Raw genomic sequence first — 25,946 nt, 5'->3', positions numbered from 1 at the left:
CCATAATGTCTAGTAGACTATAAATGGGGAAATAATCACAGTATGTACTGTCATTTTATTTTTTCCTTAGTAATTAAAAACACACAAACGTGTATTTCACTGGAATCCTGATATATGCGCATAGTGACTTATCCTTAATTTGAAGGGGTTTGTGATTAAAATCTCAGTCAATTTTCTAGGCTTAGTTCTTCATCTTTTGGACTTAAGATCCAAAGCAGTTATTGGTTTTCTTTTCTGTTCTTTTCTTTCTTTATTTCTGTTTTAAACTGCGACTTCTGTGTTGTTTCTTCATCATGAGGGGATGGGCAGAATTAACCAGCTACTAAAGGCATTCTGCCTCGAATACACTCAGGCTTGTGATTCAGCTCAGTTACCCATTGTACTTGTGAACTCAGGCAAACTTACAAGTTTATTTTGAGTTCTAAACTATGCAATCTTGTATCTACCTTCAAATTCTGTATTTTTTTTGTTTGTTTTACATCCTTTGAAAATTTTACTTCGAGTTTCTCTGAGTCACCAACCAAGAATTTAGTTAAGGAAGTAATCTGACTAAGAAAACGCCTACATCTCAAAAAACCCTTTAATACCACACCCTGAATTTTACAGTTTTCTGTCACATCCAATAGACACTATGGAACTAGTCATAGAGTGTGTAAATTTTAATCAAGATGTGTGTAATACCAAAGCTTTTTTAAAAAGTATTTAGGTATCAGTAGAATCATGAGATCTCAATAATGGGATAAATCTAAGGGGAAAAAATACAAGTAGGAATTGATATGGGAAAACCTGATAAACAGAAGTTCAGGTAGTGACAAAGACCTTTATTGTGTATTTGTAGAATGCTGGTAAAAGTTATCATCCAGTTTCGATGCTTTTGAGAGTTAAAAGGAGCCATAACTAGGGCTTCCTTGGGCAGAGACTGTCGCTCGCTCATGCTCAGTGCCTCTCCAGCTGTCATGTTCAGCACCTCTAAGTATCCCGTTACTGTTCTCAATTTATATCTAGCAATGAAAGCTTTGGGGAACTACAGTAGTCACTTGGGTTTTGGGAGAGCCTCCTGTGTAGCTTGAAGTCTACACAGTACATTGAGCTCACACTTATTAAGCTCATATTTTAAGCAGACACCAAGACAAATATATATAATGTAGGACCTCATTAAATCCACACAAGGTTATGAGATAGGTTAATTTTCTCCCTGTTTAATGGATGAAAAATTTAATCTTCATTAAGCCCTTAATAAAGGACTTAATCCTCATATAATACGGTAAGTTTTCTTTTGTATTAAATTAGTCCCAGCCGTGTGCTAAACATGTATGTTTTCTCATTTAAGACTTATAATGAACATATTAGGGCAGTAATTTTTTAAATTCCTACTTGTGGATGGCTGTAAATATGTTGTTTGTGGTAAATAGTTGGTGAGACTTATGGACCAGATGTGAGTTGAATTCTGCCATAGTAATGGTTACTTTTAAATTAATTGGACATATTCACCTCCAGAACCAATGTCTATTATGAAATTCAGGATTCTGACACCGAGGCAAAGGCCAGTTTAAAGAGGAAGAACTGATCAGAATTGTTAGCCAAGCATTTTCTTTTAAGCATGTGAGTATGACCTAATGACACATATACATGATGTTTGCAAAGGATTTTGAATCCAGGTACAAGGAAGCCACATCCCTTCAGCTCACATTCTTGCTCCTGTGCCTGGCTTTGCTTACATCAAGACTTGGCTTTCTCGATTTTCAGAGTACTGTGCACACACAAGAAGATCTGCACATTAACTAACAATGCTTGCCTGAGATTCTCCAAGACCTGGTGGCATGAAATTGATATGAGCAAGTGGAAGCGGGGTCATGTTACACTTGACCATGGAAATAGAAATAAAAATAATGTTAATTCCCCAGAATAATGAAAGGAGCCATGAAATTCACCTGAAAATGCATCATGTCTTCCTAACACCATTGGAGATTTCAACATTGCTAAAACCATCAAGCAGAAGACATGACTCTGACCACCAAAAAATAATTAGACAAAAATTCCTTTGAGCATAGTAAATATTGTAAAGATATATATTACAGTGATTGAGTGCCAGTTTACCAGTCTAAGTAAGAATATAGTGAGTCATTAATATTCTGCTTAATATGGGAAGTTATCTACCTTTGTGCACACACACATTATATGTATATAATATTATATATATATAAATTATATCTATTTATATCTATATATATATCTACATATATCTATATCTATATCTATATCTATATCTATATCTAATCTATATCTATATCTATATCTATATCTATCTATCTATCTATATATATATATATTTGCTTCAAAAAAGATTTCATTCTCATTTGAAGATGAACTGAAACTATCAAATATAAGGTTAAAAAATTAGAAAGATTTGACTCATTTGCATTTAAATAACAATGTTTCACAAGAGCAAAAATGAGTTGCCAATTTCTCGTCGTTGTATAGTTTAATACACCACAAAGCATATAAAAATCATCGATTTTGTACATGTCAAAGTGAGTCACATAGGAGAGATTATTTTAGTGCCTTTTACAGATGAGGAGTCAGTGACTGGGCCTTTTCGGGAACATACATCAAGCTTCTTCTCCAGCCAGTGGCAGAGGCTGCGCTGGGCTCTGTGTTTGTGACTTCCTTTAACTGTTTATTAGCTTCAGTCACAGCCCTTGATAGTAAACTAAGCTACGTTTTTGACTGGATTAGCAGTTATAAGCCCAAAGTTTATTTTGAAGACTGCCGACCTGTTATTACAATTAATACATTGCACCTGGAGACCCTCGGGGGTCTCAGTTTTCTTCTTTCTGTAAGTGAAAAGAGCTTAGAGAAAAAAGGCGGGACATTCGATGTGGGTAACATGATTTCGTTTTCTTTCCTTTCTTTGAAAATGTTACATTTGGGGGACAACTCTGAAATAATAGATACATGAAGTATTTCTAATCTTCACTGCCAACACACAACCATCTCTAAATTTTCATATGCATGCTTGTGTTGTGTCTTTGCAGATGGAGTTTGTTGCATTCGGCAGATATCTTTACCTCTGTCTTAATTCCACTTCTACCTGTCTTACCTCTGTCTCTCTCTCTTAGTCTATTTTTACTTCTTCTGTACAAGTATTCATCTCTCTATCTATAGATATTCTGATATAACTATGAAACATGCAGCTCTAAAACCAAAATAGAAACATCCTCAATATTCTTTTGCAGTTTGAGTTTTCATGTCATAAAACATTTTTTTTTTCAAATATCATCCTAGTTTGTTGTAAGTCAAGCTCACTGTGCACAGAATTTATCTGCTATACCTCATTACATGGCCATAGCTAGTCTTTATGTCTCTGATAGCAGCACCTTAATGAACATTCTGTAGATCCCTCTGTTTTACATTTCTGTGATTAGATAAGTTTATTTTTAGAAGATTTTGGCATGAAATAGAATTTTTATTTTCAGTATTTTCAAATTAAATTTACTGCCTACAGTGTAGCAATATTTTACTACTAAAACAATAAAATCCCTTATTTTTCATCACTGATTTATATGCGCACTTGATTGAAATATTTTATAAATTCTATTTACTTTACATTTATTTATTCCCCCCTCCGTGTGTGTGTGCATGTGCGTGTGCATGCGTGCGTGTGTGTGTGTGTGTGTGTGTGTGTGTGTGTGTGTGCCCATACTACATATCATGTGTGGAGGCTCAAAGAAAAATTAGAGGATTCTGTTCTCTCCCTTTGCTATGTTGCTTGTTTCTGGACTGAAGGCAAGTCTGAGGCTCAGCGCAGTTCCCTTGAGTCACGGAGCTGTTGCCGTCTCTCAGAGCATTGTTTTTACATTTATTTTTCTAACTGACAACTAAGCACTAAAACATACATAATGAATGTTTGTTTCAGCTCTTATAGATTCATTTCTTATATTTCATGATTCATACTGTAGCTTTGCAAATGCATTAACTTATTGTAAACAGCATTATTTATATGGTAATGATACTCATCCTCATCACAAATGTTGTAAATATTATCTTATTTTTTTAATTATAATAATTCTTAATAATATTATTATTGTAATGATAAGAATTGAACATGGGACTTTACATGTGCTGGGCAAATGCTCTACCATTGAGCTGGGCCCCCAGATTTCTTGAGGGTATTTTTTTATTTTTACCTTATTTGGGTTATTGAAAGTTTGATTTGTTCTACTGATTGGCGAAGGCCGGCCATGATGGTCTTGAATTATCTACCTTCTCATTTGATACTGCCTTTCCATACATGTGTTGTACCCTTTCTCATGTATGGATGTACCTTTCCTTATGGATGACCAGTATGTGTTTTTCTTATTCAGAGATTTCAAGTCTCATTAAATAGGTTAACATTAGTTACTTTTATGTCGATACGAAAATACATATTCATGACATGTGGGTGTACAAGAAACAAAACTTGGCTAGAAATTCTAGAGAGTCAGGGTTGCTTGACTTAGGTCTACTCTTGAAAATACCTGAGATGTGGTGTTTCCACCCCTGAGCTAATTAAATTTGAGTTCAACTCAAACATTTTCAAACTAGAATGATATCATTATATAAAACCTACTTGTCAAACATCTGCCATATAATAGTGTTTGATATATAATGCAGTCTGTAACTCCTCGGTACACTTGTCAAGGATTCTATATTTTCTAGTTTGTGTGTGTGTGTGTGTGTGTGTGTGCGTGTGTGTGTGTGTGTGTGTGTAAGAAAGATTTAATTCTTTAGTACAAAATATTGCAGGTGGGAGAAGTTGCAAGATCTGATGTAGAATCTTTTTATGGGATTTTATAACTTTATATGAAGTCACACTTAATGCCATTATTATAGTTTATTCCTGTGTGTTTAGCAGCAATGAAGCATCTTAGATTCTTAGATTGCATATTCAGCTTTCAGAATGGGAAACCTTCAGTAATTCTGCTCCCTCAAAATTGCAGTACTTCCCATGTACAGCCCCTTTCAGGGTCTTCCATGCTTTACGTGATCTTCACATCATGCCTGTGACTTGACACTAAGAAATATGTCTGCATGGTTTTTATGTTCACATAGCAAAACCACAAACAGTGCAAAGGCCACTTGCTCAAACGTAAACAAGATTAAGGGATGCTTGAGAGTGTAGATATCTAGGAGCCTGAATTTCTTTTTAGTCTTAATAATTACTTGTTTTTAAATCACCTGATACTAGCAACTAGCACAGACACCCATATAGAATTGGTTTTGTGTCTCAAACAGACTTCTAAGTACCAATCAACCACTGTACCCAATAATGATGCCCGTTGATAAAGGCTGCTTATATGTATCAGATTCACACAACAATTTTCATTTTATGTGTGTTCCCACTAAAGCATCTATGATTCTCTTTTCTGAAATGCAAAAATGTATCTATAATATTTTTATATTTTTCACATGATCATATAAACACAACTGTTAACTCAGATGGAAAATTTCATCGCTAACATTTTCCTGGAGAGCTGAAAAAATTATTATAAGATGTGGATCAAACTGTTTGTAGATAAAATATTTAGCAAACTATTTCCAGCAATGAAATTATTATTTTAAGGAAAAGCTATAAATCTGTAGAACAAAGGTTTTGAGGTTAGTCTCATTACAATGCTTTATGGTCTGTGAATGCAGTCCTCAGCCAAGGGGACTTCTGAGGTCATCATGAATGATTAAAAGTAGCAGAAAATTTATTGCTTAGGGAGACTGGTCTTCCAATTTAACAACATATTGATTAGGATTTCTAAAGAGCATGAAAATTGAGTGTGAAAAAGTATATTGATTATTGAAATATATTGACATAATCTGTTATATAAAATTTTTTCTAAGATACTTAAAATATAGTTCTTGGAATAAGATTATTGGGAGAAAATTTATTAAATAATAAAACAACTTGTAAGAGCTGGGGAGATGGTTCTGTAGGTAAGAACAGTTGCTGCATAAACATGAGGATCTGAGTTCAAATCCCCAGGGCCCATAAAATAACTCCAGCATGTTTGCATGAGTTATTATGAGTTTGAAGGATCATAATATTTGATATGCAGTTTATCTGATACACAACCCCTAAGAAAGAATCATTTGACCCCCAAAAGAGCTAAGACCCAAGGTTTAGAATCCCTGCAAAAGAATCATTACAATGTCATTCAGTGATTTTCTTTCTTTTTTTTTTTTTTTTTGCTAAATTCCTTCAATCACATAATAAAGCAGCAGGCTGAATGAAGTCTCATCTGTAGATGAGAATCTTTTGACTGGTAGGGGTTTGAGAGTCAGTTTTCTTCAGGGAAATACCACCACCGATAGACAGATAGATAGATAGATAGATAGATAGATAGATAGATAGATAGATAGATAGACTGACAGACAGACAGACAGACAGACAGATAGATAGATAGATAGACAAATAGATAGATAGAACCAAACAAAAATACCTCCCTGAATCCTGTCGTCGTTGTTTAAAAGACTTTCTTCCTGCAGACATATTTTTTATTGTGATGGTATCAGGGAAACTCTGTAATGAATCTTGCATCCAAGGTATGAAAAGAGGCCGAATGTGTTATATTTTGTTTAGGGCATGTACGTTATAACAGAAAGTGTAAGAGTAAGGACTTGAATCACAAGAACATGGGGCATGAGTAATGTGGCCGGAGAATGTGACTTGTGGGTTAGAAAAGGGTATGGTGACAATGGCTGGGTCGCCTTGAAACTCAGAGCTTAGCTGAGTTTGTGGTGATTTTTCCCAGCATCAGGCTTCTTTTAGATCCTTGTACGCTGTTGTCCTAAATGTTCTACTCATCTTCTTTCTTATATCATCGCCATGGGAGAAGTGGGAGTCAGTTAATTTCCCCCTGAAAACACATCTTTTGTAAAGCGCTCTGAAGGGCTTTATCCTATTATTACTTAGATATTCTGACAAAGAATCTTACCCATTGAATAGGCCTTAAATTGCCTGAGCCTCCCTCTTAAAATTCTAATGATTACCATGATTATTTTAAGATGGGTGACAGGTCCATTGTTATACATTAGTTTTGGAATCCTTTTTGAAGAGATGCTTTTATGTTCTTCAGTGTCGCCATGGACAAAAGACAAAAAAAAAAAAAAAAAAAAAAAAAAAAAAAAAAAAGTGATGCCTAGGCACTGAACTGCATTAGAAGCTTTATGTTGTTTCTCCGTTATGGTTACTAGAATATATGGAATGTCTAAGAAGAAAAAAACATTTTTTTTCTCAGACTGTGATATGATATTACTGAAATGACCAAGTACAGATAATAATTACTATTAATAATAATAATTAATATTGTCATCCCAATATATAAAAGAAGAAAGTTGCTAATTCTAATGAAATGGATTGGTTTCAGTGTGGCTCACCATCCATAGTTGTTTACATTCTTTAATAATGAAGATCAGGTGGGTGTTCCCCCCCCAGAGAATAATAATGCTGTTAGCACTGATTAACAGATATGTTCTTATATTACAAATCTTTTACTGAAAGTTTGTCAAACAGAATTTTGTAAATATATGAATTTTTATTTATTGTTTAGTTTTAATGCCATTTTCAACCAGAAGTAAAACACACCCAAACTTTAGTCAGAGAAATAATTGATATTTGCAAAGTGGTAGAGAGGGATATGTTACACACAACTGGAAAATAATAATTGAAAACCAACAATTAGCAAGCCAACAGATCTTCTACTTAAAGCAAAAATAGGTATCAGAATAATTGAAAAGCATAATTGTTCAGAATTGTGTACTTTGGATCTTAATCATAATTAAAATATTGCTAGTAGTTAGTAATAATGAGAACAACAACAGCAATTATACTTTTATTGTGAGCATTGATAAATTAATTGAAAGCTCTCTATAAGGAGCTCTGATAAATTGATTGAAAGCTCTCTATAAGGAGCTCTGATAAATTGATTGAAAGCTCTCTATAAGGAGCTCTGTTATTGGCTATACATTCTAATAATCTACTTATGAGGTTTTCTTTTTTTAATTTAAAAGTTTTTAAAGTTTTTAAAATAGTTTTACTTCATAGGCTAGGGCAACATGGAATTCACTATGTGGCCCAGTCTAGCCTTGACATCACACCGATTTCTTGCCTTTTTCTGAAGTTCTAGAATTACAGGATCTCCCCATTTCTCATGGCTTGAGCCTTTTAGTGTTTTCAATTCTGCTTTAAGTAGGTAGGAAGAAAAATATTTGCTTATATTTCAGGCCCTGTATATGTGTGGTTTTTGTAAGATTATTCTTGGAATGTGTGTGTGTGTGTGTGTGTGTGTGTGTGTAAATTCATGATTACAGATACCATAAATAAGAAAGTGAGGGTTAGGAGATGAGAAATACAAAATGAAAAATGTCAGGAAAATTTCCTGGAACCAGCAATCAGAGCCGTAGATTATTTATTCATGGTTTTGTAGTTATAATAGGTCCTCTTCAAAGGCAGAGAAGAAAGATTATTTAGGGAATTTTAGATAGGAACTCATGCATTTATTGCCATCCAACACGAGGAGGAGGTTGTGAAAGAATGTTGAAAGATCTCAGATGTGCTTTTTAAGAGCTATCTCCTGTGCGGTGCCTCAGTTCTCCCGCACAGAGAGTTGCACTGAGATTCAAAGTCTGCGGGGCCAATATTCAGGTCAGGTCAAGAGAGTTACCATGGTGGGTATAAATAACACGACTGTCCGTTTCTTCTAAAGCAGCCTCTTCTAATTTTCATTCATAAGGCTGGAGGATTTATTAAAAAATAGACTTGGTTGTTATGGTAGGCGATTTCTCTCCTCCCCACCCAAGGGAATTTAGGAGACTGTTCTCTGCAGTGACTCATGGAAGAATCATAACATTTCTTTGCTAGACAAACATGTGATCACATGCTTGGCCTTCTCAGAGATGTGTTGAGAAAGATGGGTGAAACCAGACTAGGAACTTACAGTCATTTTATGTTTTCTTGGGGTTTCAAGGTCTAGGTTTGATCGTATCAGCTTCTTGCAGTATACCACTTTCTATCTTTAGGGGAAAAAAAAGTTGGCAGTTCTTTTGATTAACCTTGAAACAAGTCCCCTTTCCATAATTCAAACCTTAGCCCTGCTGGGTACCGCTTGTTTGCTCATCCAGTCTTATTGTGTTTCCTCAGGTACAACCTGTTCCTCAACCCAACCCTTTCCACTTACTGTGGTCCTGAGTCCTGCCGTTCCTGAACTAGCTTAACAGCCTTTGTGAGGACAAAGAATTTATCCCATAGAGCTATGTAGTTGCAGTAGCTCCCGCGTAATGTTTGCAGCACTTTAAGAGTTCAGTAAGTGTTCATTAAATAGATTAGAGATGAGCAATGCCGCGGTTTGATTCAAGGCTTCCAACTTTACATTTGCAAGTGATATGTGAGACCATGTCCCAATTCTGAATGATGCATAGATTCCCAACGGTTTTCAACAACAGATTAAGATCAAATTCTAATTTGTGATAAACATGGGAACCGAGAAATTTTTGTTTGCCTTACAGTAACTTGATAATGTTATTGAATATCCAGATGAATAAGGAAATGTAGAAGTGATCAATAGTAAAATCTTCATTTTACAGCTTGAGTATCAGGATGAACATCTCATAAAGAGAACTTAGAATCTGTTACCTTTCATACCTTACCAATCTTTTCCTTCCTTACACTCTTCTCAATCTGGCTATGGGGTTCCTTTGTACTGCCCAGGCTGAATACAAACATTGATGAGTATTGAATTCCCAATAGGAATTTTACCTATTAAGAGTCTATAAATCGCTCTGGTTGATTTCCTCTTTACCTTTCCTTTGACTAGTATTATGTTTAATACTATATTAATACTATAATATTATTTAAAAACAATGTGTATGTTTTTAATGAACACATTTCAATAAAACAATTATAAAACCAAGCTGCCACCTTAAATAGCAGTCAATCTAATTCTCTTCTTTGGCTCTTTTATGACCCAGTCTTTCTCATAGTAGTTGGAATTTCAAAGGCAGGTAATATGCATAGCTATCAAAGAGAATGATTAATTAGTGGTCAATGTCTACACTATGCCAAACTGACACAGATTTAAGGACTACTTCATTACAAAGCAAACATTTTTATGAGGTTAAATACATTTTGTTTTATTTAGATCCATTGAGTTAGAAATATAAATTGTAAGACATAGTAATATTTTAAGCCTAATTATTATCTAGGCTCTAGACAGAACAAAATTTATATGCTCTGTAGAATAGTAAATCTCTCCATGGCATATTCAGTAATGACATTAGCAATCTTCTATCTGTAATTTTTAGAATATGATGGTCTTCCTCTCTAAAAAGAGATTTTAATTGCATGTCATTTGAATGAATAATTAACAACCTCTGAATTTAGGTGCAGTCTTTCTAAATGTGTAGAAGAGTTTAAGAGAAAACCACAAAACACCCTAAATAAGGTTGTCTATATCTATCTGAAACTCTTGTAGCCTTGTAACTGAGAGGAAATATTTATTAAACATGTTGAGACATTTTCCTATTGAGGTATTTAGGTGAACTGAATGAAGATCTCACCCAGCTATAAACATGAGAAATTCACACACAATTACAAAGATCTGGGTTCATGTTGCCTTCTTTTACTTTTAAAGCATTCGGTTCTCAATAATGACTAAAACTTTTTTTCAGCATACTGGGGACAATTAAGGATTTTTTTTGACAATTAAATTTATTTTAAAAAACTCTTACTTAAGTCATTAGTGGTATGTTTTTCATTCATGTAGTGGCATTTGTTTGAGGGAAGCTTAGAAAGGTGTATAGACATGCACTTAAACATTTTTAAAACATACCTTACAGATGCCTGGGGTGGATAATGAAGATTTCAGTAGTGGTTTCCCTATGGGGAAAGATGCTCTCTTCATTATGTGTCCTACTACAGCAGAAACTCTCATCAATAAATCCCAAACCCCTCAATAGTCTGCAAGTTACATTTATTTGGCAGTTTTGAAAGGTTTGTGACTTAATTCCATACCATACCAAGATCTATAATTCAGAAATCTTCACTGTTTTGAAGTTTTGAAGTTCTGATTCAAAGTGAGAGAAGCAAGAAAATTCCAAAATAAGATTATTTGTAGGAACTATGAGAGTTGGAAGGAAAACTTCAAGTTCTACAGACATGTTCCTTAAAGGCTAATAATAACTAATCTATAGAATTTATTTGATTTTTTTGTTCCTGACTGTTTTCCTTTTTAACTATTTACATGTCAGATCTTTTGGATTTCCAAACATTTTCTATGTTCAAGACTTCAGCAACATACAGAGATTAAAGCATACAAAACATCTGTAATGAAACATTAGCCCCCCTCAGGGGATATCTTTCATAAGTCTTTTATTTGTAGTTAGAGAAAAAAAATCATTTATTTTCACGATTACATCTTATTTCTTTAATTATTTTGGATTTATCAATATCTTCTAAAATGCCTTTAACTGAACCAACTTGGTAGCGGAATCAAATTAGATAGCACAGTTACCCAGAGTGCTCAACACAGTGTTCAGCCCTGTCAAAATCACGAGTTGTTTACTTCAATCAAATGATGGCTGGCCATGGGTAGAAATAGCTACCATGGACAGCGACAGAAATAGCTATGGTGGACAGCCTGCCTTCACAGCTACACTGATATCCTGCATCAACAAAGTCATGTATCAACACCAATCTAGCGTTTTGCCACATTCTATTCGCCAGCCTTTGCTTCAAAGGTGTTCGGTTGTTACGCATGTTAAATGATGTCATAAATACAGAACTCTAAGGCGCTTGCTCGTTCACTGAGTTGCACAAAGTTTCAGGAGAAAGCACAGTTTTTTGCTACCTTATTCTTTGTAAACAGACAGTTTATGCATCAGTGTATGGGATAATTTTGAATGAGAATAAGCTCTGTATGTAACCTGTTGAGATTATGTAGGTAATCATTTAAGATGACAAAAGAAAGTGAGTCATTTCCTGGACTTATTTACCTTAAAAAATTCGATATAGCACAATGTTTTCTAGGCCAGACTTTGTTCATAAGTAGCTGAACCTGAGGAGAGATGAAACTGTTTATTGAACACTTCAGTAAGTGCAAAGGGCTCTGATGTTCTTTTGTTCTTTATTTCCCCCCTTTTTATGTGCAGTTGAGGCATCTTTTATGCTAGAACAGACCCTGCCTGGCATTATGCAATGCCTTATATCCATGAGACCTTTTCAGGGTCAACCAGCTGCTATATAAAGAGTTCCATCCTCTGTATCCTTAAAGTGGGACACAAGGACCCAAAGCAAATTGTCTACAGTTATACAAATGGACAATATTAAAGACATGACTCAGACCCAATCCTGGAAAAATTTCCTTTCTTGTATACCATGAAAAATGAATTACATACACAAAAATAATACAGATATGACATAAAGCTTTGAGATACTGTAAAAAGCCTCTATAGCTTAGAAATTTAACTACTAGTTTTACTACAGGTAAGAGCGTTGACTTGATGTGGGTGCAGTTGAATGTCCTATGAATATACTTTTAGTGTCATACTCTAAAAAAATTAGTTGTATTCTACTTGTTTTCCATAAATGCTGACTGAATTGTATTTGCACTTTATAAAGCTATTTTCTTTATACTCAATTAGAGCATATCAACATTGTAAAGTTTGTATATAAATTTTGTATTCTATGCATGGAGACACATATATTATTGTTTTTAGTACTGACATTTGAGAATATATATGAGGTATCTGTCTCTTGAGAGGTGTGTACCCAGTAGATCTGGGATTACCTGTCATTTTTCTATCTGTGAGCATCTCTCTCCATCCCTGTTTATGTTTATATTAAAACCGTTTGTAATACACTTCGAAAAGTGAGTGTGAATTCTGTTGTGCACATCTTACCATGACAAGCAAAATGAAGTAAGTGTGCATACATCAGGATAAGAATATACTTTTCAACACATTTAATTCTTGAAAGAGCCTGCCTTTCTAGATTGTAGTACCTTGCTTAGAGTCTAGGCTGACCATGCCATCACTTGAAATACAGAATCAAAATGTATCTTTTTCTGGCAAAATCTAGCTATCCAGCATATTCTTATTTTAACATTTTATTTGACGCACAGCGCAGCCAATGATTATTTCCACATTCTGATGAACAAATTAAACCTCCCACTCCCAATAAAATGTATTTCACAAGAGACAACCACATTCTTATCAGTTATTATAGTAATAAGCATTATTGATAATCTGTTTCTGTGATATGCATGCATTGAACAAAACCTTATGCTTGTGTACACTGAGTATACAAATACAGAAGTCAGAAGCCATGTCAGGTGTCTTTCCCAATCACTTTAGCGTTGGAGACAAACTGTCACTGAATCTGGAGTTGACCAGATGGCTAAGTTGGCTGGCCAAAGTTTCCCAAGGATTCTCCCGTTTTGTCCTTGAAACTCAGGTGTTACAGGTATGTAATCTCACGACTAACTATTGATGTGAATTATGGGGATCAAACTCAGTTTCTTATGCTTCAACAACAAACACTTTAACCCCTATAGCATCTCATCATCTCTGTTATTGTTGTTATTATTAATATTAATGATGGAGGTTGTGAAGCTGACCTTACTGTTTTATATACAGTCCATTAGAGCTAGAATTATTCTATTGGGTCTTCCAAGACTCTGTAGGATATGAATTGTTCACTGAATCATGGTAAAGATGATACCTTATCTACTCAAAGACTCATCAAACTCAGCATTCTATGATCTCTATCAGAAGCTTGTACTTGAAGAGTAAAGGTATGGAAGAACATGTCTTCTTGACCCTGACCTAAACAGTGAACTTTTTCCCCACTATGACTGAATATTTTGTAATAAGTGATGGTTAATTGAGCCCAGTTATGTTTAGAGGTAAAGAACTGAAATAAGATTTCTTTAAACTTCTAAAATTTGCCCACATAAATGCTTCCAAAGCCTTCATATTACATATTATAACTTTTACCCATCAGCATATGCAATGCCTGGAATGAAAATTAATTTAACTCCATGCAAACAAAGCCGTGCTTTTGTTATTTGACTAGTTTACATAGCTTTTAAATTTAATATAACTTAAAATTTTTGAACTATTTTCAGAGATCTTTTCTTTCTTCTATATACCCAAGCTCTTCCATTCCATTGGCTTCTTTCTTTGTATGAAAAAGCAATCCAACAAGGAAACCTCCTCCTCCTATCTCCTCCTCCTCCTCCTACTCCCCCCTTCCCTTGTGCCACTTCTTTAGGAGTTTGCCTTGGCTGAATCTGGGGATTAACAATGAGCCCTTCACATCCTAGCAATTCTGGAGCTTTTGTAGTTTGGCTACAGATTTTCCCCTCTCACAGAAAAAATAAAATCAACATAGTAAAAGAATAGTCATGTTCTCTTTACTGTTTTCCCCATGATTATAACTGTTAATTTGAACTAAAGTTTTCAAGTCTCTTATATCCATTGATATTATGCAAATCAAGACTTTAGCTAAAACTAGCTAAGCTTGAGCCAGCAAGTAGTGTTTCATGGTTTCTATTTTAAGTATAAGCCAAAGGAACCCTTCTTTTCTAAGTTTCTTCTGGTCATGATAATTGTCACTGCAATAGACCACTGCTAACTAGAACCAACTGTCAGTAGGTCCTCAGGTAGTGGTAGGGGCTCATTAATTCTCCCTATTCATAATGAAATACCTACTAGGCCCATATTGTGCAGGCCTTACATAGATAATAATATTACCACAAGTTTCTGAGTGCATTGCTCCTATGGGTTATGAGTCAAATAATCTCATATGCCATCTATTCTTCAAACCAACCCAAATTATTGTCAGTGTATTATATCTACATTGCAAAACTCTTTTTACTGAAGATACAACCCACTTGGCAGAAGCACATAGAGAAATCAATCTAGAATTGATGGGGTAAGCTTCCTGCTGGCAAACTTTTGTTGTGCTGGAAGGTGCTATGTAGGTATTGCTGGGGTAGGCATTCACAACAAAGTATCAATGATCTTCATATGTTAGGGCTCTGATCCATTAGACAAGATGTGCCCATCCCATTTGTGCAATGATTAAGTGATAGTATAGTGCTTATCAATAACCCTTTGAGACCTGCTCCACAGGAGGGAATTCATCCTTGATGCTCTAAATCTGGTAAAAAAAAAATTACATGGTTGGGGAGGTCACAGGGACTAGGGAGATCCTATTGGTTTGCTAGATGGTCATATGAAAGTGTTTTCTAAGTATTTATGTATGCTGGATATATGCTGTAGCATAGATGAGTGTTGTACCCAGTTGGGTTAGAAAAGCTTTTCTTTGTGGTAGGTAGCAGTTAGTGCAGAGAACCATTGACTGATCAAAAAGCAGAGACTATGCAGCTGTGAAGTGTGCAACCCTGAGTGACACATGTACTCTCGGAAGGCTAGGGTAAAGCATAGAAAAGGGAATGTGTCAACCTAAGGTTTTCATAGCCTGCTTTCTTCTTAAATCTCTGCAACTGAGGCTGTAGCAATTAAAAACACGAATATAATCTTACTTAAGAAGTTTGAGAGAAGCTTGGAATTATGTGTTATTTTTGAGCATTAAAAATTATAATTTTAGGGAAATAAAAAACCTCCTGGGTATGTGAAAAATTTTAATATATTTATACAAAATTAACCCTTAGTAAAAAAATGCTGTTACATTTAAGTTACGTTAAAATCAAATAATACTGGGAATTTACTTTCACTGAACAGATTCAGTGTGTCGTATTTATGTATTTACTCATAAATATGTAACACCAATAATAATCAACGAGAAGAAGTCATGGATTTAAGAAAGAGAAAGGGATGAGGGACATGAGAGGGTTCTAAGGGAGGAAGTAAGGGAAAAGGGGAATTTTATTTTAATTAAAAATTTTAAAATAGTAAGAAAAAGGGCAGACAAAACTGTTTTAAAGACACAAAAGCCCACTTTAAAAAAAAAAAAAAACTAAATAAATTACATCAGTGGAGCCTCACGACAGTGGATTGTTTGACTCCTCACTGGGGACCAATTGAGACACTTTGACTCAGTCTTATCTTACTACTGAAATTAATTACTTCCAAACATGACAGTAACCCGTCATATTTTGATTTTCGAGGCTTCAGTGTTAACTTATGAAAACTAAAGTTAGTAAATGGCAGTCATTAGATGTTCAGGTAACAAAACTACCTAATGGGGTTTGTACCTCTTCATACACTTTGTTTTGTGTCTGGTAGAGATACATACAGTGTTGTAAGTTTTATCAGTTTCCTAGAGCAATCTGTAGGTGTCAATTGCTGTGCCATGTGCCCGTATGTGTTGTAGAATGCTCATAGTCACATTCTAAATTGCCTTTTGTCTAGCTTAAAAATAGTAATTAATATACTTTAACAGACTTAAATTCATAAATTAAGATACAAAGCTTTAAGATGGAAAGCTTTTAAAAGCATTTATTGACCATTAGTGTTTACTATTTTGAGAGCTTTCTTTGTTTTATTGATCCATTTATTGACTGTATTTGTGCTTAGTTTTTACAGGTCTGTAAAGTTTCTAGGTATTAACCACTGTCTGCAGTAGAGCTGGTAAGGCTTTTCTCTTATGGGCTGTCTGTTCATTCTGATGAATGATGTTTTTCTATGCTTTCTAATTCTATACACTCGTACTTGTCAATTCTTAGGGCTATTTCATGTGTTATTGGCTGTTCAGACAGTTCTTACTTATGGCAATATGTCAAAATAACATTAGAATCTATAAAAGTATGACAGAGGAATGCCTTAGTTTGGTTTCTATCATTGTGATTAGGATCCTGATCAAAAGCATCTTGTGGAGGAAAGGGCTTATTTGGTATAAATATTCCAAGTTATAATCCACTAAGGAAAGCCAACAGAAGGACTCAAGGCAGGAACTTGGAAGCCGGAATTGAAGCTAAGGCCAGAAAGGAATGCTACTTACCTACTTGCTCCTCCTGGCTTGCTCAGCCATTTTTTTTACATAACCTGGGACCAGATGTAGCACTGCCATATAGTACACACTCCTATAGCAATCATTAATCAAGAAAATGCTCCCACAGACATGCCCACAGGCCAATCTGATGGAGAGAATTTCTCAATTGAGATTCCTGTTTCTAGATACTTCCAGGTTTGTGACAAGTTGATACAAGGCAATGAGTAAAAGCCTTTGTGAAACAATGTCTCTGAATCATATAGCAAAGGAATGGCTCCAATAAAATATTTTAAAATGGAAATCAGTAGAGATCCTATGCATAGGAATCAGCCTTGATTGTCATGTTTTGGTTTTCTCTCTAGTTTTTGAAATCAGGTAACAACATTTTCAAACCTGATGGATAGTTTTCATCCTGTTTCTATTTTGTCCACATATTGATAAAAATATTTGTATAATATTGAGAAATTTTGCATTTACCTAGTTTTTGTTTTAATGTTTTGAAATTTGTTCAAAACCAAGAGAAGTAATTTGTGAGGGCAAAAAATAGTACTCGGAAGTGAAAATGAGCTCATTGGCAAGCTGAGAAAATGTAGGTATACATGACCAATCTTGCCCCACAATCTCATTTTCTCTGCTCGTTATCATCTGCCTAGACATGTCTATTATAAATTATGAGCAATGCATTTGTTTTAGATTTGGTCCATTGGCTTGCCAGGCTGCCCAATGTATAAGAATTCTAAAGAACTCTACTTCTTTATATTGGATAGATCACCAATGACTGCTTATTGAATGGAGTTTCTGATGCCTGCAGACCACAGTTGGCAATCCATTGTCTGTCTTTTGTTTTGCCTGTTCAGCATTGCCCACCATTATCTCCAGTCCATTACTACTACAAGCCTGTACCCCCTCCCCATCCTCTGTACTAATGGTTATTATTATATGTGGATTAATTACCCTTCTAGAGTCAGACAAAACAGACTGTGAGAATGAGAATGCCCTTCAAATGTCTTGGAGTGTAGCCAAGGCATAATACCTACACTGAATGTTAGTTATTGTATTTCCTAACCCTTTATCACCAACTCAACTGAGAGACTTAATTCTGTTGTTCTGCCTGTGATGTGTTATTACTTGCATGACAACACTCCACTAGTTCTGAGGACTCTACTTCTGATCATAACTCCTTGCCCACGCTTTCAGATCTCCTCTGCTTTCTGTTCCTGTCCCTTTACCCTCCAGTACCTTTCTTGTTTACTAGAACAACCAGAGACACGGCATTCTTCTATTCTCTCTCAGATCTATGGTACCAAAAGTCTGTTTCCATCACTTAATAACTATGTTAGTCTTGTAGATTGAATTTTATCTCACTACAAAATATAAATGTTGAAGTCCTGAACCATTGCTTTTGTGTTTGAAAGTGGGGGTCTCTGATGGTAGAAGTAAGATTAACCAGGTCACAAGGTTTTCTTATCCAATAAGGACAGTGTCCATAACAGAACAAGAGACTTTGGATCAGCCACCCACTGAAATTAGGGGACAGTGAGCAATCAGCTATCTGCCAATCACCAAGTAGCTTTCCCATTCACCACTCCTTCTAGCAGCCTTAGGATGAGAACATAAACTTCTGTGGTTTTCCATCATGGCATCCTAATCACCTTAATACATCGGGTTATAGCTTATTTTCTCACCTTTATAAACCACTTCTTGCATAAATGAAATTTTTTTTCTTGAGATTATAATTGATCAACCCGACCTCTGTCATCATTTCTAGCAAAGAGGTCATTTTTTTTTCCTTCATGGCTGCTGTTAAGCTCCTGTTAGCATTTTGAAACATCCTCTTTTGTTAACATTTGTCCCTATCGTCAGAGTATGAATTCAAGTCCCTCTATCTTATTGAAATTATTCAAGAATCACCCAGTCTTCAGTCTCCATTGTTTTAGGGTTTTGTTTGCTTTTTGGTTTATTTGGTTGGATAGGTTTTTATTTTGTTTTGTTGACACTAGGCCTTTCCAATTAGGCTTTCTTTAGATTCTATTTTTTTTTCTCCTTACTCTGTGGTGAGTTGCTATGGTCCTGAACCACAGACTTCCAATCCTATCAGGTAAGCACAGGTAGGGTGGATGAGCAAATTAATCAATGAGATGGACATGTAGCATGTCCACTATTCCACATGAACCCTATAGCTTAGGGGTAACCCAGTGAAGAATGGTCATGAAAAAGATCAGGATACCCTCTCAAGGTCAGCAGCCACATCAATGGCTGCACTTAGGCAGCTGCAATCCCCATTAGAGATAGATGTCTACAAAACCTAGTCACAACCTGGAGCCCACGGACCAGATGAGAGTTATCAGCTAATCAGGGCTGAGACATGACAACCTATCAGTCCCTACATCACTCAACTGAAAGAAGTATGAAACCCCAGGAGTAAGAAGTGAACAAAGGTTTTGAGGGGAAGACCTTAAGTGCCCACTAAACTATACATTATCTATGAACATTAAGCTTTAAATTAGATTTTCCCCCAAACATGTATCTTTTTGGTAACAAAAAAGTGATTTTTTTTGTTATACTCTCAAAGATTTAAAATTGTTTCACATATGGTCAAGTTGATATATTTTTTAAACTTTGTTAACTACTATGTGTATGGTGGTGGTGGTATATTTGTGTTTGTGTGTGTGTGTCTGTGTGTTTGTGTCTGTGTGTCTGTCTCTCTCTCTCTCTCTCTCTCTGTGTGTGTGTGTGTGTGTATGTGTGTGTGTGTGTATGTGTCATGTGTGTTCATGTCATAGTATATGTAGGAGACAAGAGAACAACACTGTAAAGTAATTTCTGTCATTCTGTCTTTGCACTATAGTTAGGAACTATGCCGTTGGATAGTCAAGTGATGGCTGGCTGTAGGTTGTCCTCCAAGATCCACGAGTTCACAAGGACAACTTATGCACCAAAGGTGGAGTGACCACAGTTGAAGGGAAGCATACAAAATGTAAAAACCAAAGAAAGGAGAAGTTTTATATTTTCTAGAAATGTTAAAGGCTATATACATAAAAGTATTGCCAATAGGTGTGCTAATGTGGGGGGTAGTGGGGTTCCTTAACAGTGCTCAACCTCAACCCTATAAAAGGATGTATGATCTGTGTCATATTGTATGACTCTTAGAAAGGAAAGCATTGAACTGGGGCTGGCTTACAGTTCGGAGGTTTAGTTTATTATCATCATGAGGGAAAGCATGTCAGCATATAGGCACACAGACATGGTGTTGGAGATGTAGCTGAGAGTTCTACATCTGGATACTCAGGTAACAAGAACAGAGAGTAATACTAGGCCTGGCTTGAACATGTGAAACCTCGAAGCCTACCTCCACTGACCCTTCCTCCAACAAAGCCCACACTTCCTAATAGTGCCACTCCTTCTGAGGCTGTGGAGGCCATTTTCATTCAGACCACCACAAATCCAAAACAAAACCAAAAAAGATTTGACTGGGAAAAAAATGTCTGAACAAGGTATCTGAGACATCACTCTTAAAGATGGCAAATCCTCTAGCTACTTCCTGATTTGGAGAGTATGAAGATACAAGACTTCCATTTATCCTCTGACAAACCTACTGCAGTGGAGAAGCAGGAGAAATGCTGGGTGCTCTGTCAGTGGAAAGGAGAGTGCAGACTGGGATACACTGATGGTTTCTTTTGTCTTCATTGAACTTATTTCACCAGAACATTTAAAGGCAGTTCATTCCCTACTTCTACTCCCCTCCCCACCCCCCTGCAAATAGGTCACTTGCTTCTCACACTTGGGGATTCATCCTGGTCTTTCTAGAACCTCACAGCTGAAAACCTTTACTTACTTGCTGGACAATAAATATTTATTGACTCACAGACTTCTGCATGACCTATGGTGATATTTACAATTCAATGGTGGCAGATGTGAGGTCCCGACTAGGGAGGGAGGCGAAAGGACAAAGCATATGCTTGAGACCAGTCTAGACTTCTTAGCAAAATTCTGTCTCAAAACATTTGTCCCCCAAAAGAAAACCAGGAGATTTCTGATAGGAAAAGAAACACAGTCACATGAATTTTTTTTTTTAACAATCCCATAAACAACTTTAACTTTCTTTGATCTTTAGGAATGGAAATTATTTATTTTATTGCAATCTTTTCAAGAGTTTACTGTTTTTAAATAAGTATTTCCATTTGTAAAACCAAAATCAAAAAGTCCTATCAGATATGCAGTAAATTATTGAATATCTTGCATGACTGACTGGCTTAGTATTCCTAAAATTTATATTTAATCCAAGCAAAGGCAAACAGAAGTGACCATAGCAAAATCATATAATACCTGACCTATGTAAGATTCTAGCCACTGTATTTAAGAAAAAAAAAAAAAAAAACAAAACAAAAAAGTTGAAATTTGAAAAGGTTTGTTTGCTTGTTTGTTTTTTGAAAAAGATGTACCCTAAAGAATAGACAGCTCACAGCCATTAGCTCTCTGGTTAGCTAAAAACATTCAACACCTACTTTTTAAAAGAAATGCTTTAGTTCTAAGATTGCAGCCATTCACATTGTGGGTGTCATTTTAAAGAACGGTTTGCTGACTCTATATTTGAGAGGCTATGTGTGGAAAGAGACACCGTGATTCTCCTTTAGAGTCAGCTCAGCTCAAGAGAATATTAAATGTAGTATTTTCTACCTTTATTAAATATTCAATAGTCTTCCTTCTGCTCTCTCTGTATCAAGGGCAAACCTTGTTCCAAAAGCTCTGAATGAAGCTAAATAATCTATGAAAACATCACTTTTTCCACCAGAAAGAGCATAGAGGTTAGAAAGGAAATACAAAGGGAAGGGAATGTGCCAGCTCTCAGTTGTTCCTAAGAGACTATAACATTCAGGTCTTTAGTGCCCAAGTATGCACTTTGTGACCCCTCAGGCTTATTTCCTTAGTTGGCTCCATGTGTGGGAAGAAATCTCTAGCTATTATTCCTTTCTAAGAGTGGTAGCATCTTCATAGAAGCAGGGGGAGGGGGCATGTGAGAGGGAAGGAAGGAAATAACATTTGGAATGTAAATTTATAAAATATCCAGTGGGAAAAAATAGGATTATACCTGTGAGGATTTTACAAGACAATCAAGGAAAAGGTTGATGTTTTCCTTCTTTTGGTTTTATTATCCTTGCTATCAATAGCCAAACCTGTGTCTTTGAATAAAACATCATTTACAGGAATATTCCAGCATGTGTTTTCTAAGGCTTTCTATTCATTAGAGATGGAAATTATTTCTGAAAAAGGCATATTTAGAGATAAAGATATAGGTTCTAAAGAAGGTAGCTTTATTTTGCACTCCAAACCTCTGCTTGTTTGGTTGTGAAATGGGATTAATGCAATTTGTTATGCAAAATGTCCTTAACATTTAATGAAAATAAAATTCCTTCTTAAGATAGATAGGCTCACCCAGTTTTGCCTATTGACATTGTTATTAGTATTATTTTTAGGATTTGAAAGTGCATCTTAGATTTTAGTATTACCCTTCTTTAAGGCAGCACTCCTATGGACATCTTAAAGTTATTGCTAGTTTACTTTTTCACATTTGCATTCTCCTTACCAGTTGCCTGTGCCCGAATTTCTTACTTCCCTCATGCCCTTACTGCAGCAGAGGGCAGGATTTTTGAAGAAATTGCTCAATATCACTAACAAACAATACACAGGTAATATGATTGTTTGATAGGTTACATTAAAAAGATTTGGTTAGAGAATTCTAACCAACGTTTAAAAGTATTTGGCATTCAGAAACATCAAATTGTTCCCTAACAATCTCTAACATTTAAACCTGAAGACATGTGATCAGATGCTGACGTCATCTGTATAGCATTTAAGATAGCATTAGCATGTTTAATTTTAGGGATGAATAAAAATGAAATGCTACAACGACTTGCGATGATCTCTATGTACAGCTGTGTGCACAGCAATGCCTGTGGGTGGTGATTTCTATGTATGGTTGTGTGCACAGCAATGAGTGTGTATTCACGTACCTACCACTTATACTTCTTGGTACCAAGTACTAAGTTATTTAGTACCAAATTTATAAGCCCTTGATATTTGTATTTTATTTTAATTTACAAAAAAATATTTTGATAGAAATCACCAGTGGGTTACCTCATTCAGTGGGCCTCTTTAAATTTCTGTCTGGACTCTGCATGAACTGAGATTGTTGCTTCTTCCCTTGAGAGGTTACACGTTTAATCCTGTCATATTCCTGGCATCAGTTTACCCTGGGAACACCAACCTCCCCTTCTTTTTTCTTTGTTCTTTGCTTCTCTTCACAGCTCTTACTTTTCTTCCTGTGGCACTGTTTCTTTTGTTTTCATAAACTTTCTTTTAAAAAAAATCTATTTTGAACAAGTAGCTAGGTGTGGGGGAAAAAAGGAAGCAAAAATAAATATAGTTTTATGCTTGACACAAACACAGCCTTTCAAAACCTTAATCCCTGCTTAATCCCTGCCTCAGTGCAACATAAAACATGGATTAAGATTATTCTGAAAAAGGATATATGGTATTAAGGGGAAAAGAACATGGCAGACAGGAGTGCTGCAGTGGAGAGATGACTGGACCAGGGATATTTCTAATGACCTCACGATTTATTTCTGAGTTTAATCTTAATTACTGTGTGGTTCTTTGCTGTGTATACAAAGCAGACAGCTGTATTTCAAATGAAAATGAAGTTATGCCCATGACTGCTACGTCATAAAGATAGAGGTATTAACAGTGGGAAGGGTAGATTAAGCAGGTCCATGTGAAAATGTACTTTGAATAATGAGTTAAGAATATCATGTGTTAGTAAGTAATTAGCAGCTATTAAACTATTTTTGAACAGATGGACAGAATCACATTGTTTCTTTAAAGGCATGATTATTCCAAGTAATGAAGAAAAGACAATTAAAGAGAAAGTAAATGCTAGGTTTTTGGCTCTAGGGATGGAGCAAAGGGGGTCATGATGCTATGGTATTTAGAGTTAGCATTTTCAGGATTCAGGGATTCAGTGGGCACAGGCACCAAGGAAAGAAATGACTCGTAGTGCCTATTTGGCTAATTGGAAAAAAAGATTATTCAAAATCAAAAAGAAAAAAATAACATAGGTTGAAAAGCAGACCTGAACAATATATTTCAAGTATGCATTGGTGTTTATCAGAATTTTAGTATGAAAATGTGTAAAATGGAATGCCTATTTTGATGGTATTCACATTGCCAGTGACCCAACTAAAAGTAAAAAACAATGTTATTGATTTAAGAATAAAGATTATGAATCGTAAAATGTATCAGCTTGGGATTGACATTTTAGCTATTATTGGTACATTGATCACTGCCGGACTCAAAGAAATAAATGAGATCAATTTATTTCAATAAACTCCAGTAGTTTGACCAGAGGATGTATCTGTTGTTTATTCAAAATTCTTGGGAGTCTTTGAATTTCTTAGATGAGAGCCCAAATCGTTCATGCCTGTGAAGTGTTCTTGGCATACTAAGGCCATATTGCTTATGATCTAATAAGGCGATGTCTCTGTTGCATGTGACCAGGAGACTCTTGACTCAGTGTTGTCAGTCCTCTTACTGATTTATGAGAGTTCTGGAAGATGGAGGTTTTCCTATATTAGAAATTACCCAGTGATGTAAGTAAACGTGTCTAATAAAAAAATAAAGATCTTAAAAATAAAACTAATTCTGAAAGGGTGAAAATAAACTTAACTGAATAGCATTGTCTTCTATTTCTTTTTGAATATATTTCTTGTTTGACTTGACAGAAGACAAGCATTTTATGACTCTTTAGCCTGATTCTGCAGTCAATCTGTTCAGATATCATATCCTGGAACCCCCCACCCCAAAATTCTACTGTAAACTAGTAAGTCAACAAAAAGCCTTAGGATCATTTACAATCCACAGTTCACGACCTGGATCTGTTGCTCTACCTCAGTCCTGAAGGCTTGTAATACGACCCATCCCTGGGCTTCCCAGTTCATTGCCTACTGATCACTTCCAGATTTTAAATAATATGCATTTTGTAACCAGATTGTAAATTTCATTGTCTACCTTATCACCTTTTTTGAGGCGTAACACAAACATACCTGGGTCTGGGAAGGATTTAGAAATATAAAAAAGTGCATTCGGCTTTCAGTTAAAGGACGAAGTGAGACTACAGTGTCAGCTAACCCCAGCCCCAGACATGGATGCCTGCTGGAATGTATATCATCATGGACGGAGGTCTGTACCTGTACTGACTAGCCAAAAGAGCAGACATCTGCTACAAGATACATAAGCCTGGCTACAAATCCTAAACTGTGGTGAAGGTCTTCTAATCCCAAGACAAAATGGATCACAATCATGAATTGCAATATAGAGCTCTTAAATTATATTTTATAAATGAGATTCTTATGAAATATGTGGAAAGAAAAACACTTTAAGTGTTATCATGTAAGTTTCAAAAGTGAAATTGTGCTGTGTATCACCGCTGATGATTCTGAATCCTGGTTGCATGACCTTATGCCAGAATCTATTGCAATGACACTCCTAAATCACAGAGACTTCTGTTCTTTGTATGTTCTTAAATTATACTGACATGTGAGCACACTCGATACAATTATAATCCCCATAAAATTAGTCTGAAATAAAAATATTGAGGTAATGGTTTATATTCACATTAAACAAGAAAATTTAAATAAAAGAATAAAAGATATATCACCATGGCATGCATGAAAGTTGATAGCCAAGTTAATACCTGATAGTATTTTTGAAGGACAGAGGTTAAATTGTTTCATATTAACTCTCTGGCATATGTTTATAGATTAATAACTTCTTTATATAAGCCCTACTTGCATATAATATATAATGCATACAAAGGAATATATATATATATATATATATATATATATATCACTGGTCATATCCATGTATATAAATATATACCTGAAAATTATCACTGATATTTGAACTT

The 25,946-nt window shown here is 35.4% G+C and overlaps 1 protein-coding gene across 8 annotated transcripts in view; it reads left to right on the top strand.

Annotated features, from left to right (window-relative positions):
* KCNC2 (potassium voltage-gated channel subfamily C member 2) overlaps positions 1–25,946 on the top strand; it is a gene marked incomplete at both ends in the record, with an annotated part of 185,648 nt that overhangs the window by 140,850 nt on the left and 18,852 nt on the right. The window lies entirely within an intron of this gene.

This window comes from Micromys minutus, assembly GCF_963924665.1.
Source record: "Micromys minutus genome assembly, chromosome: 22".
Taxonomy (NCBI): domain Eukaryota; kingdom Metazoa; phylum Chordata; class Mammalia; order Rodentia; family Muridae; genus Micromys; species Micromys minutus.
The sequence above is the reverse complement of the archived record's forward strand: the minus strand, read 5'-3'. Positions and strand labels throughout refer to the sequence as shown.